At 52.4% G+C, this 17,212-nt stretch overlaps 1 long non-coding RNA gene across 1 annotated transcript in view; it reads right to left on the reverse strand.

Annotated features, from left to right (window-relative positions):
• Positions 1 to 457: 457 nt before the first annotated feature.
• The window catches only part of LOC311441203, a 263,170-nt gene continuing 246,415 nt past the window's right edge, over positions 458 to 17,212 (reverse strand). The window contains exon 5 of the long non-coding RNA XR_014695844.1: positions 458 to 1,341. This is a non-coding gene — a long non-coding RNA (uncharacterized lncRNA). The remainder of the gene's footprint in view (positions 1,342 to 17,212) is intronic.

Raw genomic sequence — 17,212 nt, forward strand, 5'->3', positions numbered from 1 at the left:
AATGGTCCACCTCCCAGGGCTCAGCCTGCGCTAACACCCCAGCCGCAGGATGGAGCCTGCCAGCCCCAGCTCAGAAAGAGGCCAGAGTTGTTGACCCCGTTAGCTGACCTCTTCAAACTTCAGGAGAATTTTTCTGGCAGTTACCACGGTGACTGGGCACTCCAAGCTTATCCTTCTTTACTGAAAAAAAAAAAAAAAAAAAAAAAAAAAAAGAGAGAAGAAAAAAAAATGTTAAAACCTACCTTGTGGAGATGTCTATCAAGAATCAAATACGTAAATGTTTTAATTGTTTGCTTCTCTCCTTGGGCTGCTCTGGCTCTAGCGATTGCATCCGAAGCTACTGTCAATAAATCAGTTTGGCTGAAAACATTTCGACTTCTGGAAAAGTAACGTTCAGTGGATTTAACGGGTAGCATTTCTAGTATCTGCCTGTGATTGCAAATGACACACTAAGAGGTTTATTGTGAAATAATATTTATTTTCTTTCCATATATGTCCCCAAATTAGTACCATTTCTAATTGAATTCAGAACAAACCAAGAAAAGGCTCAGGGAAGGATTGCAGGTTGCCTTCAGCTCTTTCCCTTTTAAGAACTGCTACTTGATGAAAACATTAAGCATGTGGCAATGCGTTGCTTTGGTCTCTTCAGAAGAGGCTGCACAACCCATTTAATGTACCATGAAATATTATTTAACAAGAGAAGGAAAAAAAAAAAAGTTGTCAGACATTGTTACTGTTGTATTTTTCAGGCACTTTGAACACTAATCATTTCACACTTAAAATTTACCAGGTAAGCAAGGTCTCATGATGCTGACAGAAAACTCTTGAAACACATCAAGGGATCAGAGAGCACACTAAGTAAACAAGAAAACAAAGCGTACCCTTTATTCCAAAAACAATAAGGGAAAAACTGCTGCTTCTTAATTTCCAAGCAATCATGTATTATATATGAAGCTTTTATGCAAATTTCTCCCGTGCTTCTATTCGCGAAATAGCATCTTCCGAAAGGGAGCAGAGCCCAGTGTTATAGCTGTGTTATAGCTGGAGAAATCCTACTCGAGGGCTTCTGATGGCAAAATGTCAATCAGAAATCCCAGTCTGCTATGAACTGCTCACTTCTGGAGTACGACTAAACAGAGGTTTAAGGATTGAAATTTTAACATCATTTTGTCTCACGCGTGGTTTTGAAGTGTCTCTGGTTGCTTGAAGAGTGAAATCTGAATATTCAGCTGCTGCTCAGCCACTGCCCTACGCTCCTTCTCGGCTTCTGCACTCCCGGGTGAGATGGCAGAAGGGCCAGGGCTGCGGAGATGTCTCTGACACGAGGATATCCCTCAGCTCCTGTGGGTGAAAAAATAAAGCAGGAGATTCGTGTGTGAAAAGCAGAACGCATGTAACCAATCTTTCATCGCAGATTTAACTTTTCATTTCAACTGGAAGGAGGAGAAAAAGGAAGGCCGGCATATGTGTACTAAACAACTTCCAAAAAGCGAATACATGAATTGTAAAGGACTCTTTTTGCTTTCAAAAGTAGTTCAATTGCTTTGAAATATCATATGCCTCAATGCCAAATAGATACATAGACACGTGATAATACTATTCAGTGATTTTGAATTAACCGTGAAAACAATTTAAATTAAAAACACTTAATGATTGTTTTCCTATTATTAGGGTTGTGTTAGAAAAAGGCTAAGCCTCTCATTAAGAGATGAATTTTTTCATTTGTGCTTTTATTGTGGCTATACAAGATGGTTTTATGTTTTCTTTTTCTTTTTTTTTTCTGCGTGAAATAAAGTAAGTTGAAACAATCAGGTGACTGATGAACAGGCTAGTGGGGAAAACAGAAGTGTTTGTTACTTTTTTTTTTTTTTTTCATTCTTTTTGAACAGCCCTGTGTATATAAGTATGTGCTTTTCAATTAGATGCCATGATTTATGAAGTCATGCTCAGGGCTAGCCAGGTTGTTGACTCAGATGAGAGCTATGATGCCAGCTCATTCCCTGGTGACAAACACTGACTGTCCTTCCCGCAGCCCGGCACCCCTGGCAGCCTTATTAAAAGACCTTGTGGTTGGCAGAGCTCTGAGCAGGAAATGAGGTCCTCTCCGGTTGGGGACGGAGATGACTGGGGTTACAGAAAGCTGCAATGCAAACCCAGAATCTCCTGAGTCACACACTTGAAGCTCTCAGGGACCCCGCAGTTCCTGGCGTGACCTGGCCCCCTGCATGCCCCCCAAGCATCCCCCAACTCCCGAGAGACCTCCTGAGAGCTGCAGCTCTGGCAGAGAACAAGGCAGCGATGTCGCCTGGCAGAGGGGAAGCAGGGGGGCACCGCTGCCCCCAGCCTCCCCACGCACTCCGGCCTGGCCTCAGGGCTCAGCACCCTCCTGTGGGGATGCTTTCCTGCCCCATCCCTAGCAGAGAATTTTTGGCACAAACTGTCTTTTCCCAGCAAGGCATTTAGCACGGCCCGTGGTTTGGGGATCTTTTATGTGGCCTCCTCTCTTCTAGGAATTTCACATATAAATCACTGGAAAGCAGGAAATCTGGAAGAGCAAGTGAGAAGCTCTGTACCATGTTTGCCTCTTGGCACAAACAGCTGCGGACCACAGAGCTGCTCGTCCTGTAGGTACTACAGCAGTCCGGACACCTGGACCTGAAATGGGGGAAAGCAACCCACTATTTCAAAGGTTATGAGCTGGCAAGCCAGTGCCAGGCAAGAGGCTCAAAACTCTTTCTGAATTCCTGGGAAAGGACTCCCTGATGCTCTCTGTGTAACACTTATTCCCTCACTGCAACTGAAACAATAATATTTAGGCCATTTGGGGCTGAGATTATTGCTCTAATAAATTGTGCGTGTGTGCGTGCGTGTGTTTTATTGGTTCCTTGTGCCAAATAAGCCCCCAATTGATTTTCCTCCTAATCAGCATGGAGAATGCATTCCGCTGTAATTAAATCCCGGGGACCCGGCCGCTCCGTGCTCGCTCGTCTCTTGGTTTGCGGTGGGATGCCATGGGGTACCCCGGGCACCCCACATGCTGGGGCGAGCACTCTGCCAGCCCTCGGGACGGCTGCTCCCGGCCGCCTCCAGCCATCACCCGCGGCCGGAGCGCGCACGGGGCCGCGCTCAGCGCTCGGGACCCGTCGCCCAGTGCCGAGGGGAGGAGGCGGGCCGGGGAGCGGGGCTTTCCCTCCCCTCCAGGAGGGTCCGAGCCCACCCCCCACAGACTCAGATCTCGTCCCCCACCACCACCCCAGGGCAGGTGCCGCAGCCCCGCCGCCTCCGGGCCGGTTCCCGGCTCCCCGCACGGCGAAGCCCCGGTGTCGCATCCCTCCACCGAATCCCGGGGATGCGGCGACTCCCGAGAGCCGCGGCTCGGGCCCCAGCTCTGCGGGTCCAACCCTCCTATTTCTCCCCCCGAGGGAGGCGATGTCCCGGCCTCCAAAACTTGGGGCAGGGGAGGAGGGATGGGGGCTCCGGCTCCCTTCGCGGAACGAGTGCAGCCGCGGATAGGGGCGGCGGGGGGGCGGCTGCAACCGCCTCGGGCCCGGGCAGCGCTTTGGGGGGGCTCGGGCCGGATCCTGCTCGTCCCCTCCCCGGTAATGCTCTTTTCTCTCGGGCTGCGCAGCCCGGCGGCGGGGAAGCAGGCCGGCGGATAATTACCCCTCGCTGCAATCCGCAGAGCTGGCCTAATCCGAAAGCTCAAGTGCCCGTGAGTAAAACTTCAGGAAAAGTTATTGAAACTGACAAATACGGGGTGACAAATAATCAATAAAAGCCCGGCCCGACATCCTTTATTGTTTCCAGGCACTAACAGCAAGGAGTGAAACCTCGGCGAGGGCAGGGGGAGGGAGCAGCGGGACCGGCGTTTGCAAAGCCCCCGGCTCGAAGAGGCAGGGGAAGGCCCCGGCAGCACACTGGGACCGCTGCCGTCCCCGGGGGGGTTGGCAAAAGACCCCCTCCCCGGTGCTGGGACGAGCCCGAAAGGCCCCGAGCAGCCGCACGCAGCCGCGCCCTCGGGGCGCGCACCCGCGGGGGGAGCCCGGAGCTGGGACCCCCTTCCTAAAATCGATACGAAAACCAGGAGCTGAACTCGCTGCTGCTGCTCGTTAGCATCTCGGCCCCCCGTTTGCAACGCCGCAGTTTCTAAAGTTGCACCAAAGACGGCCGGCAAGATAAATCCGTGCTGTCGTTTCTCTCCCTTTCTGTCTCTCCGAATTAAGTCCCGATCTATCAGTTTAAACAGCGGCCAGAAAGTTGATCCGCTTTCTGTTAGGATTTCAGGTTAAACCGGGGGGCTCCTCCCGTGTCTTTAAGCTTTGGAGCCGTGTAAATGAACTGCAGTGTCACATAATCGATAGGAAAAACTCAGCTGTCACGGATCCGCAAGCAGCCTCCTGCCGCAGCAGTAACGTGATTTGGCATTTCGGAGTTTGGGAACGTGCTGCCTGCGCCGGGGGACGGGGGGTGACGGGGGGACAGCATCGCTCCCCCCCCCCCCCGCCCCACACCGCTAAAGAAGTTGCCCAACTTTGGCGTTCTGGCATGGGGGGGAGGACCCAGAACAAACCCCGGTGGCCTTTCCAAAGCGGTGCCCCCCCTGCTCCCCCCAAGCCTCCGGGCCGTGCCCATCTGGAGCACGCACCGTGAGAGCAACTGTGCAGCACAGCGGCCATCAGTCACTGGAAGCCACACGCTTCAGTGGGCCGGGGATAAAACGAAGTCCTGGTGACGCCTGGTTAAACCACTGACCCTCCTGCGAGGGCTGCGAAAGGAGTGGGGGAGCAGCGACCCCCTCCCGGCGGCCCCAACTTCGGGGGACTTCGACAGAGGCTCTGCAGGAGCCCCCCGCGGTGCCACCAGGCAGAGCTGGCAGCGCCAAGCCGGGGGGGGCCCAAGCAGATGCCCCCGGGGGGGGTCCAGGCAGAGCCCCCCGGCCCCAGCTGTACCCCCAGGCAGGGCCAGAGGACACAAGGCAGCCCTGTGGGCACAGATTTCCCACTCAAGCCTTTCATTATTTTTTTTAATCGGCTTGATTGGAAGGATCAGCCCGCAGGCAGGGTGTGCTCTAAGCCGTGGGGTGACCCTGCCCTGCACACCCCCGTTTAGCCGTGCACACGGGCACGCACGCGAGCAAACAACTTCCCCAGCATGTCCCCATGCGTTCGGGAAGGGGAGGGCTTCAGCTTCAAATTAGGAAGCTCTCTCAGATGAACGATAAATTTCTCTTTGGTCAGACTGCAGTGTTTGATCATATCTTTGTGTTTTTGTCCCCACCACAAAGGGACCCGTAGGCTGAATCAAGAAATAGGATTTCAGATCGTTTGATTTGACATACGGAAACAGTTGCGTTTGTAATATTATAACACTCGAAAGGGGAAAAATGAAACCTCTGTAGCTGAGACAAGGAGTGTGCCTAAGTACCACTACGTTTCAATCCCCATTTGGATATAATTTAAGTCTCCTCTGGCTTACAGTAATATACTCTCCAACCTTGAGGCTATCCAAAAGGGGGGATTTAATGAGGCCGAGTTTATACACTTATATAATTTAGAGGTTTCGCTGTAGCTGTAAAATGACAATTGGTACATGTGTAGTGCAAAAGAGCTGAAATCCCATCCAGGGACCAAGTTGCTTATTTCTGAAGGAGCTGTCATTTCCAGCAGGGGGGACACAATGAGAAGGCCAGGAGCGATGGAGCTCTGATCTCCACCAAGGAGAGATAACCACCTGATTAAAATAGGCCTCTTGTTCCCTCGTTACTCGATCGTCGTGTGAACTTACCTTATTTACAATTATAGGCAATGAGTGAGTCGCCCAGGTTGCAGTACACATATAGCTTTGGGCTTACCCAGCCCTTTGTTATCAAGACCATCTCTGGGACAGATTTCTGGACCACTCATAACACGGGAGCACAGAAGTGCTCCGAAGGACAGAGGTGATCTGCACGCTCAGAGCCATATGAGTGCATGCAGCATATATGTCTCCCACGGGGCATGCTGGGTGCAGGCAGAGCCAGCCCATCTAAATCAGGACGTTTAGGTACTCAGACACCTGTAAACACCACCAGAAAGCAAAGGGTCATTTCACAAAATGCTAATCTGCACTCAACATCCAGGATCTTCTCATTTCCCAGGTGAAGCCAGGAAAGGCAGGGCTGGAGGACACCCTCGTTTTGGGTCACTCTGGAGCCTGGGGTGGGCTGATGGCCTCAGGCAACAATGCACATCTCTGCTGAGATTCACTGCGCTTCCTTCTCCATCTTAATATTAAATGGCACAGTGTTTGCCAGATTATTATCCCACTATTGCTTGTGCATTTGTCTCTTATGTCTAGTGTCTGTCATTACACAAAGCATTTTGAAGAGCTAATTTCAAAAGACAGAAAGTCTACACTTACTATAAAAGTCATTAAATTAGCATGACAAGCATAAAGTTCCTAGGTTATAATTTGGTTATAGATCTGAAATCTTCCCTGTTCTCTCTCTCCACTTCAAGGATGAAGGCTGCAGCGAGGCACTGGCACGAGTTAGGACAACTGAGCTGCAGAGTGCACGACGGAGGAATGGGGAAGAGAGCTGGGCTCCACTGCCGCCTTCTTGGCAGTGCAGTGGGTGACAAGAATGCTCTCTGATTTCCCCTCACGTCTCCCAGCAGCCAGAGAAAGGTCTGATCAGATGGTCTTCTACCACAACAGGTGGGAACAAAAAAATAAATACATCTCGATGAATTTCTCATTGATTAACATGTTGCTTGAAGAGGAGGCAGCACTCTTGCCTTTGAGATCCCACTGAATGCTGAGATGGGAAGATGCGTTATAAAAGCAGCCACTGGCTGTTTGTGCTAGAGCTGCAGCGCATCCCATTTATTTTAATCACTTCTTCATTTTGGAAGAAAGCTGGGGAAAGAGCTACTTCTGCCAGCTCCGTATGCACCTGTACTGCTTGAGCACACTGACCTCGGAGATCGCAGGAAAATCCCCTGGCTTGTGCCAGCACTGCGAGTGCACAGGATGCAGCAGCATGGGAGCACCCAGTTCTTCCTGGCTGCACAGGCATCTCCACGACACTTTGCATTTTCACAACGAGAAAATTAGAGAATAGACGGGGCATTCAAACACGGTGCTCACAGAAGAGGCTGCCCTGATAGTTATTTAGGCTAAAAATCTGCTGTCAACTTTTTTTTTTTTTTTTTTTTTTTTTTTTTTTTCCCACCAGGACCAGCAAGGTGCGTTTCTGTGGGCTGATTTGTTTGCTTTTAACCAGGCACGCTGCGAATTGTGGAAGCCTTACATTTACCTTTTCTTCTTTAAGCGCTTTAATTATCATCACTGACCTGTTGGGCATACCTACAGTATCAATGTCCCTTTTACATCGTTGCCTTCCCTTTCTCTGCATGTTTCTGCTATTTAACACTTGCTACCTTTGCCATTAGAGTCCTAGAGTGACCCCCATGGGTATCTTTGAAAGAAAGACCCTCTGCATTCCTGCACTGCCTCCTTACCCAAGTAATAGCAAAGGGACCTTTCAGACACATGGACCACACTGAAGCATTAATTAGGCTGATGAAATCCATAGAAATGTATGGATTCAGCATAATCGAGTTTCTTCTGCTGACTATAGTTAAGGAATACGTGAGCAGCTGGGAGAATAGAAAGTACTGTTAGGGTGAAGTCATGCATGTAATTGAGTATATTTAACATAACCATTTTAATGATCGGTGATTAAAAGTGCATCTACTTAAATTGTATACCTCTGCAATTTGTCCATATCAACTTTAGAGCAGACACAAAGAAAAGGTCGTCATATAAATTTATAAACAAGATCCCTTCCTGGCTGCACATGACTCGAGCTGGAATGATAACTCTGCAGCGGCAAAGGGGGAAAAGGCCTTCCGCGAGAAAGCAGCTACGCCGGTGCGATATTAATTAATCACTGGTTTGGCCCCTTTCTCTCCCATGCAGTCACAGTATTACAAGTGCATAATAAGTGAGTTTTCTTTTCATCCGTAATTGTTTATAACAATTAGATCTCTCGGGGAAAAAAAATCCCTGGGTTTCTTTCGCATATTAGAGGAATAGCTTTTCCCTCGCTTGACAATATTATGTGTGTGTGTGCGTATACGTACATTTAAATCAATTTTTTTCTCCGCAAGAGCGTTGCCGGACACCCAGCAAAGAAACGATAAAGGTTTTAAACTTCTCCCCTCGCTCAACTTCTCCAGGCAGCGAGCAGAGAGCGCTCAGAGCCTGGAAACGCAGACGGGGTTTGGGGGAGACGGAGCTGATGGGCACGGCTGCGTCTCCTGGGGGAGAGCCCCGCAGCATGGGAAATTAGCAGTCCAAATCTGCTAGTGGGGACTGGGTCCCACAAAGCCCACGCGTTGGGAAGGCTGAGTGTCTCTCTCGCGCCTATTCAATCTGCCCAGGCTGGTTGCAGCGAATAAATAGAGTCATTGTGGAGCCCATACACAAACCGACCCAACTCCCTCCCCCATCCCTGCTCGCCCTCCCCCCGTCCCTTTATGCCCAAACGCACACAAATCTGCGAGCGCTTTGCGCTAAGAGGAGCCCAAACTTTTCTTCCCTTTACAGTACGACGCCTGTGGGAAAGGTTTATCTGCACGTACTGAGTAGGCGCTTATGGTAGGGGGACGGGGGGGACCGGCTGAGGGCCCCCAGGAGCCTGCCAAGGGCAGGACCCATCCTTTCCCCCCTTCCAACCCCGGCGGCCGGGCGCGCACCCAGATAACGGTTCAAAGTAGCCAGATGCATTAACCAGCGCCAGGACGGGGGCAGGGGAGGGGGGGCTCCCTTCACTTTCTGTCGAAAACCTCAAATCGCGGCGGGCCCCTCTGCGAGGACCGCTGCAAGGTGAAATGCATTTGGAGCCTCCCGCGGCCGGCGGCAGCTCCGCGGCCGGGAATTGCTGCGTGCGGCAGAATTCGCAGCCTTGAAAGCATATTTTTCTTCCAGCGATGGTGGCACTTAAATGATAATGTAGGCAATGAAACCGGGGAGATTTATATCTTTTGGAAAGTAGGACGAGCCAGATGGTAATAGCGTCATTAACAAACAAACTTAGGATCTGCAAGTGAAGCTTGAAATTGGGAAAGAGATCTGGAGAACAAAAGGAGCTGCTGTTGAGGGGGGAAAAAAGAGTCCCTCTTCTGCCGGCCAAATCTAAGAGCACATTCTGGAGGGGCTGCTCCTGCCCAGCGCTAGATAATAAACGACGGCTTTTTCCTCCCCTGTTGTGACTGAGAAAGGACAGAGAAAACTTTTGCAATAGGCAAATGTGGCATTTATTTATGTGTAACCCTTTGTAGTCTCAAGTGTCCCAAATGGGCCTTTAATTCAAATCCCTAGTTTGATATGGAGGGATTGATTCTCTCAAGTTTATTTTATAGAAACAAAGCGCCGCTTGTCGAAGTCGAAGGGCCAAGAGTTCAGTAATTATTTTTGGGAATTAATAGTAACAAATAAATATAAAAGGTTAAGCGTTATTTGCAGAGAGAGTAGAAGCATCTGCAGGATTTATTGCATCTCCTCCTCATGCCGCCCCCAAAAATGCTCACTGTGTGCTGGGCAAGGCACGGGCAAGGGTCCCGGGCAGGTCCCCAGGCTGGGGAGCTAGGGTCCCCCGGGCTCCCCTGCTGCCCCCACCGGGTTTCGCCTTTGGGGTTTGCTGCGGGAATGCAGCCCGAGGGCTTCCCGGTGCCCGGCTCCCGGGAGGGGTTCAGGAGGATTTCCCCGGGGAGCCCACGACCACGGGGGATCCGGCAGCTCCGGGCGGGGGGCCGGGGGAAGGTCGCCTCCGAAATGTTAACCGGCAGGATCCCAAACTGGCAACACAAATGTTCGGGAGTCTTTAGAAGATCCCCGCGAGTATCTCCCTTCCAGAGTAAAGTTGGTGGTTATTAAATGATTAATGATTTAAAAGATGCCTGTTAACAGCCCCAAGTTGAGAGACATGGACCCACGCTCTAAAGTGAAATCTAACGTGATTTTTCAAAATGTGCTGGAGATCTTTAAAAGCCCCGAGGACTTACCCTTAAGGCATTATTCAAAGAAAAAAAACTGAGACTGGCGGTTCGTCACAGGCAATTGTAAAGGGTTTCAAAGGACCGATCAAACGAGTTGGAGAGTAATCTACATTAAAGTCCGGATGGCAGTGTTACAACATGCACCTGCAGGGTATTTGCTATCCGTGCCCCTTACAGAGCTACAAATCACCATTAAAGAAAGCTGCTTAAGCTTCCTCCTCGCTTCTAGAAAGACTTACTCGGGCTCCTTCACTTTGATATTTATACATCTTGTTATTGATAAGTGTGGGGCTTTGCAGAGCTCCCTTCCCCCTTCCCCAAGTGCCCCCTTCCCCACGGGTACCCCCTTTCCCCCGCGCCGGGCTCCCCCCGCGCCCCGCATGCGGGAGCCCCTCGGAAGGAAGACACGCGTGGGCGTGGGGTCCCCCCGCGGAAAGCAGCGAGCTGCGAGCTGCCGAGCCCGGCCGGAGCTTTTTATTTGCTTCATTTCGTTCCCCCCCACACCTCCCCCCTGCCAGCACTGCTCTCCCGGGCGGCCGCTGTCACCGGGGAGACCGGGGCAGCCCCGGCCGCATCGGCACGCTGGATGTCCCGGCGGATTTTCTCACAGTTTGCGGGAGGCGCAGACATGGAAATGAGCTCATTACGGGGGGGAGTGGCAGCCCTGGAGGCCTCCCCGCCCCCGGCCCGGCCCGGCCCGGCCCGGCTCGGCCCGGCCCGCTGCAACCCCGGGGGCTGCGGGAGAGCCCCCTCCTCTCGGTGCTTTTTTTTTTTTTTTTTTTTTGGGGGGGGGGGGAGAGCGCAGAGCCCCACACCCGACACCTTAACCCCCGGCACGCCGGGGGGCCGCTGCTGCCGGCGGGGGCGGCCTGGAGAGCCCCGAGGACCCCCCTTCGTATCCCCCCCTCTTCCCTCCCCTCCGGCCTGCACCCCCGCAGCCCCCGCCCCCGAGCTCCCACGGGCAGCACCCAGCGTGCGCGGCGCTCCCCCCGCCAGGTGATGTCAGCGGGGAGAAGCGAAGTTTGCAAAGCAAACGAGCCGGGAAGGGTAGAGCTGAGCAAACAAACAAACAAATTGGAAAAAAAAAAAAAAAATCCAGATTTTTCACTCGAAGGTCAATAGGGATTCATCGTTCGCTTCCCCTGGCTGCAGGCAGGGTTTGCAATCCCCATGCCCCCCGGATCTCTCTTTCGGGGAATTTCAGTGCTCGGGTCTGTGTTGTCGCCACTTTCCTCCGGTGGGTTCTTGCAAACAAGCAAACAAACCAAAAAAAAAAAAAAAAAAACGCACTGTGGCAGGGCTGCGGCCACTGCCCCGGTCCTTGGGGCGGTGGAGCTCCGGCTGCCCGGGCTGGGGGGTCGGGACCCCCCGGGTCCACACCGCTGCTCCTGCCCCGGGCAGCGGCGGGGACGCGCCGGGAGGGAGCGGGAAGGGGTTGGGGCGGGCTTGCTGCTGCAGAGCAGGGTTTAGCTGCCGTTATCCCGGCCTCTTGTTTGGGTCAAAACTGCAAAACTAAAGGAAGGGGGAAAAAAATGCCGTGTTTGGTATCTCTGCCTCCATCTCTTGACACCCCTGGCTGCGGGAGGGCTGATACGCATCGCCCTCAGCTCCCGCTGGCGGAGCCCCGGGCGCGCATCAAAGCGCGCATTGTTCGGCGCTCGGGGGGAGCCGACAAGACGGGGCAGAGGCTCCGCACCGCTGCCAGCTCCCCTCGGCCAAAGTTTTCCAAGTCAGCTCCTGCCGGCAGAATTGCCCTCGGAGAACCCGGCGGTGCGGGAGAGGAGAGAGCTCCGCCGCACCGGGCTCAGCCTAGGCTTGGGCGCAAGGGAAAATCCCGCGCAGCGCACAAAGCTCTCCGCGGAGCAGCCGCGCAGAGTAGGGGATGGGTGGGGGGGACACAACCGCGCCGGGATGCGCCCCCCCCCGTCGCTAAGAACCACGCAACTTCTCCCTCGGAGCCCTCCCGGGGGGATCCTCGACCCCACTGCCGTGCCCCCCCGGAGCTGGGTCGCTGCTGGTGCCGCGGTGGATCCGGGAAGGTTTGGGTTTGTCGGGCCGGGGGACAAGCAGACCCCCCCCGAGCAGTGCGGACGGCCGACACTGGGACCCCGGGGGGGTCCGTCCCCTCCTGAACCCCTCCGGGCACACAGGCCCTGGCACCTTTTCCGCCACATAAGGGCGTGCGCGGTTTGCAGTCGCCTCCAAAGTGTTGCAAAACAACCCCCCGGCACGTCTGCAGGGCTGCCAGGAGGGTGGCGAGGCCCAGCACAGAGCCCCCCTCTCCCCAGGCCCTCCCCTCCACCGACCCGACCCCCCCATCCCGCCGCTGACCGGGGAGGGGGGGGCGGACAGCACGGGGCGAGCAGCGAGCGAGGGGCGAGCGCGCCTTGGGCCAAGCACTAATTTGGTGTGTACGCTTAAGCCTGCCATCTGAAGGGCTGTATAGCAACGAGGGGAAAGGGGTGTATTTGCTGCTGGAAGATTTAGGTTGTTGCTAGGATGTGAGAACAAAAAATCTTCAATAAGTCGGGGAGGGGGGAGGACAGGGCAGTGGGGGAGGAAGGGGGGTTACAAGGTTTGTCACAGGGAAAAGTGCAGACATCTGCTGGAACTTCCATATCTAAGCTGTTCATTTACAGGAGCCAACTTCTGAAATCTCCACAATTAGATCTGCATTGTTCTTTCTCAACAACACTGCCTAGAAAGAAAAGGTCTTCTCTGTCGGGGCCAATCCAACGAAGCGTTTGACGTTATTAAATAATAAAGCGATTGTGATTTACATTGTTGTTCAGAAAAAGGGCCAATTATCCACTGTTATGTTGCCATAAAGATCATATTAACTCGAATTAGTAATCAAACAATATGCTAGCGTTAAAAGTATAGAGAGGACAGCGCGACTGGTCTTGTTGCATCCTCACTTTTACTTGTAAAACCAGAAGCATAAATGCACTTGAAAGAGGCGCATAAACTTCGTCCTAACGGGAAAAGAGTGAGAGAGGTAACAACATGTGTGGTTAATGGTCCCCCGGGTTGATTGTTTTCAATTAATTCAAAGCCACCCAAACCTTACATTGATTTGCTGTTTACAAATTAATTCTTCTTAATAATATCACAGAAAATGTTCCGCGACGCTCGGTGAATCGGGGAGATTTTTTTTGTCGGTGTGAGGTGGGGGTTAGGGTGGGCATTCGAAGGGCTTTTTGTTTTGGGCTGGTTTCGTTTGTTTTCGGAGCAATGTTTTTAAAAGCGCTGGAGTTCGATCCGGAGACGAACCTCGCTCAGCGCCACCAAAACGGAGACCCAGGCGCATCCTTGCGCTCCAGCAAATTTGCTCCGCCATAATCAAATAATTATTTTTTTATTAAAGCAGTTATTAGGTTTATAACTCATTTGCCACGTAAATTTGTGCAACCAACCAAGGCGATCTAAATAGGTTTGAGTTGCCCCTTGGGTACGGGATGTAAGCGGTAAGCAGGAGGATTAATTATGGGTGTGTGCAGCAATAGGACACAAAGGCTATCAAGTAGCACGGGGGGGAAGAAAGTGGGGAACTGCGGGCGGGCAGCGAGGGGCTGGGAGCCGCAGCCGCTTGCCCGCAAAGCCCCAGCCTTTAACATCAGTTCTCCACCGGGATATGCCCCCAGCACCCCGTAAAGCCCCAGCTTTTAGCTTCAGCCCGCTACCGGGGGCAGGGGGGCGCTGGGAGAGCTCCAACTTGTTGGCAGCAAATAAGGCGCTGACAGGTGATGCTCGGCGGGCAACCAGCGGCAGACCCGCCCGAAACATCCCGAAAACTAAGTGTGAAAGTGTGAAGGATTTTATTTTTTTCTCCCGTATAGACTCATCAATATTATCTCTTCTCTTATATGTAGACAAGATCCGCTCTTTTGTGCTCGGGATGACAAGATCTGACCCCTGAAAACATGCTCCAGGCGCTCAGCAGAATCTGCCTGCTCTTTCTAATGTCATTTGCTGTGAACACGTTTTGTTATCAGCTGGGGAGGGGGGGTTACTCGCAGCTCAGGTAATAACCGGTTAGCTGTCAGCTTCTCCCGTTTAGCGGTATTCAGGCAAAGAATGGCTTTGCCAAACTGTTCCAGAAGCGGATGCTATTTGTTACCACGATTAGGGGGAAAAAAGAACTTTCACAGTAACATGGGTTTTTATAAGCAAACACAGAGCAATTTTCCTCAGCGCAATGCATCAGCAAGTATATCCAAAAGAGCTTAATCTACTTCTTGCAGGATAGGGGCGAGAGGAATCAGCAAGCGCAGGGGCTGCTCCGGGATGCCATGAAAATGCCGGTTCGTTGCCTTCCCCGCCACGGGGCGAGGCGGAGATGGGCAGAATCAATCAGCCCCCTCGGTGAGGAGTGAGCCCCCGCTCTGGAAATAATTTCGAATAAAACTTGAGTAACCAAGTGTAACCAGCTAGTTTCCTCTGAGCAGATCGCCGAAGGGAAAAAAAAAAAAAAAAAAAAAAAAAAAAGTGACGGAAATAAGCCAAGAAAAACCAATCTGCGCCGAATTAATAGGACCACAAAGTTTTTATCCCTGTGTAAGGATAATATATTAAGCCAAAAAGGAGACAGGTTATCTCTAAACAGGATTAATATGCGTTCGTGTATAGGATTAGACCATCTCATCCATTTAAAAACAGTGTCTCTCCTCCTCCACACACCATTTTATTATATATATTAAAAAAAAAAAAAAAACTTTTCCTGTTATGAGCACTTGGAAAATGCATTTTATTAATCGAGAGGCTTTTTTTTTTTTTTTTTTTTTCCCAATCAAATGCAACTGATGGCCCTGAATTAGCCGCCTTGGAAGGAAACGGGCCATTTTTTAAAACCTGTGATCAAAACAGACCTGTCTTCAGAGAGAGCACAGCAGATTTAAATGTTGGTCAAAAGGAGTCACAACTGTTCATTAAAAGCAAACCCTAACTAGTGCTAATGTATAGCCATTTTGTGAGCTCAGGACTGTGGAAAGAGGCGAAAAAAGTCTGAGAGTGTGAGCTGATGCCGTGCTGGCTGGCAGTGTGTGGTCTATTGTAGGGAATGTGCTTTTTCCACTGAACAGAGAGCCCCCCTCTTTTATTCCCCAGCTCTACTGCACCTGCACTGGATCAGGGAGCTACTGCCATTCACCACATCAACAGAGAAGACATCTCTGACAGCACTCAATTCATTACATTTCTTCCTGCTTTTCAAACCAACACACAAAAAAAAAAAAAAAAAAAAAAAAAAAAAAAGTGTATTGCCAATCAGTGCCGGGGGGGCAGGGAAAGAAATCTTACAATACTTGATATTCGCAACTCATTTCGGATTTCATTAGTCAGAAAACTCACTTCCCAGCCGGTTACAACTTTGGTTTGCTCTCTCCCCTTCTCTCCGGACGGCGGGGCCGGGCCAGGCACCGGCTCCCTCCCGCACCGGGGGGCTTCGCACGGCCCCCCCGCGGTCGCAGGGAGCAGAGCGAGAGCCCAGCCCCGCGTTCCACCAGGAGCAAGAGCTACAAGTTTATTCATAATTCATCCTAGCGGCGCGGCCAGCCCTCGGAGCCGGCAAGAAAGCAGCAGCCGAGGGGAGCGGAGCTGCCCCTGTCCCGCGGCCACCCCCGGCAGGCGGCCCGGGTACCCCAGGGGTGGGCCGGGGGGACAACGAAGCCCCTCGGTGGGGTTGGCTTGGGGGCTTCAAACCCCATTTTTCAGAAGCATTTGCAAGCGAAAGAACCCAAGAGCGGGGGTTTTAGATTCAGGTATTTGATCTCGCCAGATCCAGACATCTAATTAGAGTGGCCTCAGCGATTGAAACGGTGTTAATGCCCATTGTTCCCCACTCCCAGCCCCTGGCCCTCCACCACTGGGTTACCTCCTGCTCAACGTCAAGAACAGAAATCTTTGTATTTTAAACCGAAATATATATATATATATATATTTCCCCTCTTTCCGGCCCACTTTCCTCTATCGCGAGTGAAAGCAAACACTCCTGGGTATTTTTTTCTCCGACACCAGCAGAGGATCGCACCCCCTCGGTGGGGTCTGAGTAGAAATAAATCCCGAGGAGCTCTTCCCTACCTGAAAAGTCGGAGGAAATCCAAGTGCCTGCTTTCGGGTGTAATGTGTGTATCGATAAGGAAGACACTGCCAGCTCTGCCACAGGACCCAATTAATCTGTGGCTTTCTTTACCTCAAACCCAGCTCAGATGTGTGCTTTAGAAATATCGATTTCATGTGACGGGGAAGTCGCAACTACCGAGTGTGCCTAGCGTGGGGAGGCCACGGAGCGAGAACCCGCAGCAGCGCAAACTCCACTCACGGGAGAGCCAGATTGCTTTTTAGGCTAAAACTAATAATTTCATAACTGATTCACATTCAATCTGGCGCCGGTGACGTCACGGGGCATTAGCATACGAGGAGGGATGAAGCCAGTGTGGCTGGAGTTGATAAGGTGCCTCCTGAGGAATTCGCTGCTTGTTTTAATACATTAATTATTTCTCCGTCTCACGCAAGTTTTGCAATTTGGAGGAGCTTAAAGGAACCATCATGGCACGGCGTGCCAGGGGACAGGCCAGAGGGCTTCTCCTGACGCACATCCACCCCTGGCTGGGGCACCCCCAGGCCCAGAGCAGCGCATCCCTGCCTAGCCTCGGGAGGCTGGGAGCAGTGGGGAGGCCAGGCTGAGGGGAGGCCAGGCTGTGGGATCCAGCCGGCAGCCCTGGAGAGGGCCAGGGGTCTCCACACCCAAGGCAGCCTCAGTGGAGACCCTGCAGGCTGTGCAGGGGCCTGCTTCTGTCCACGCCCGGTGGGATCCCCCCGCCTACTCCCCATTAATCATGACTTTCTGTAAAAAGATCGCAGGTGACGTCAGCAGCCCTAACTGCCGAGGGGTGATGGGGTCACTGAGGTCACCAGGCCTCCCCTCCCGCTCTCCCAGATCACCCGCCTGGGTCCAGGACTCTGCAGCTGCCCCGCAGCCCCTGCCTTGCTCAGGAAGAAGGGACGGACTTTGAGGAGCCAAGGAGACAGGGTCCAGCCCCACTGGAAGGGCTGAATGGCTCCCCGGTGCTTATTGGGGTCCCATAGCCCCTGGACAACCTGCAGCATTGCTGCTTTGGCCCCACAGAGCTCCATTCGATGGCTTGGGGGCAGCTCCCCCACTGTCCTGG

Source organism: Aythya ferina, assembly GCF_964211825.1.
Source record: "Aythya ferina genome assembly, chromosome: 9".
Taxonomy (NCBI): domain Eukaryota; kingdom Metazoa; phylum Chordata; class Aves; order Anseriformes; family Anatidae; genus Aythya; species Aythya ferina.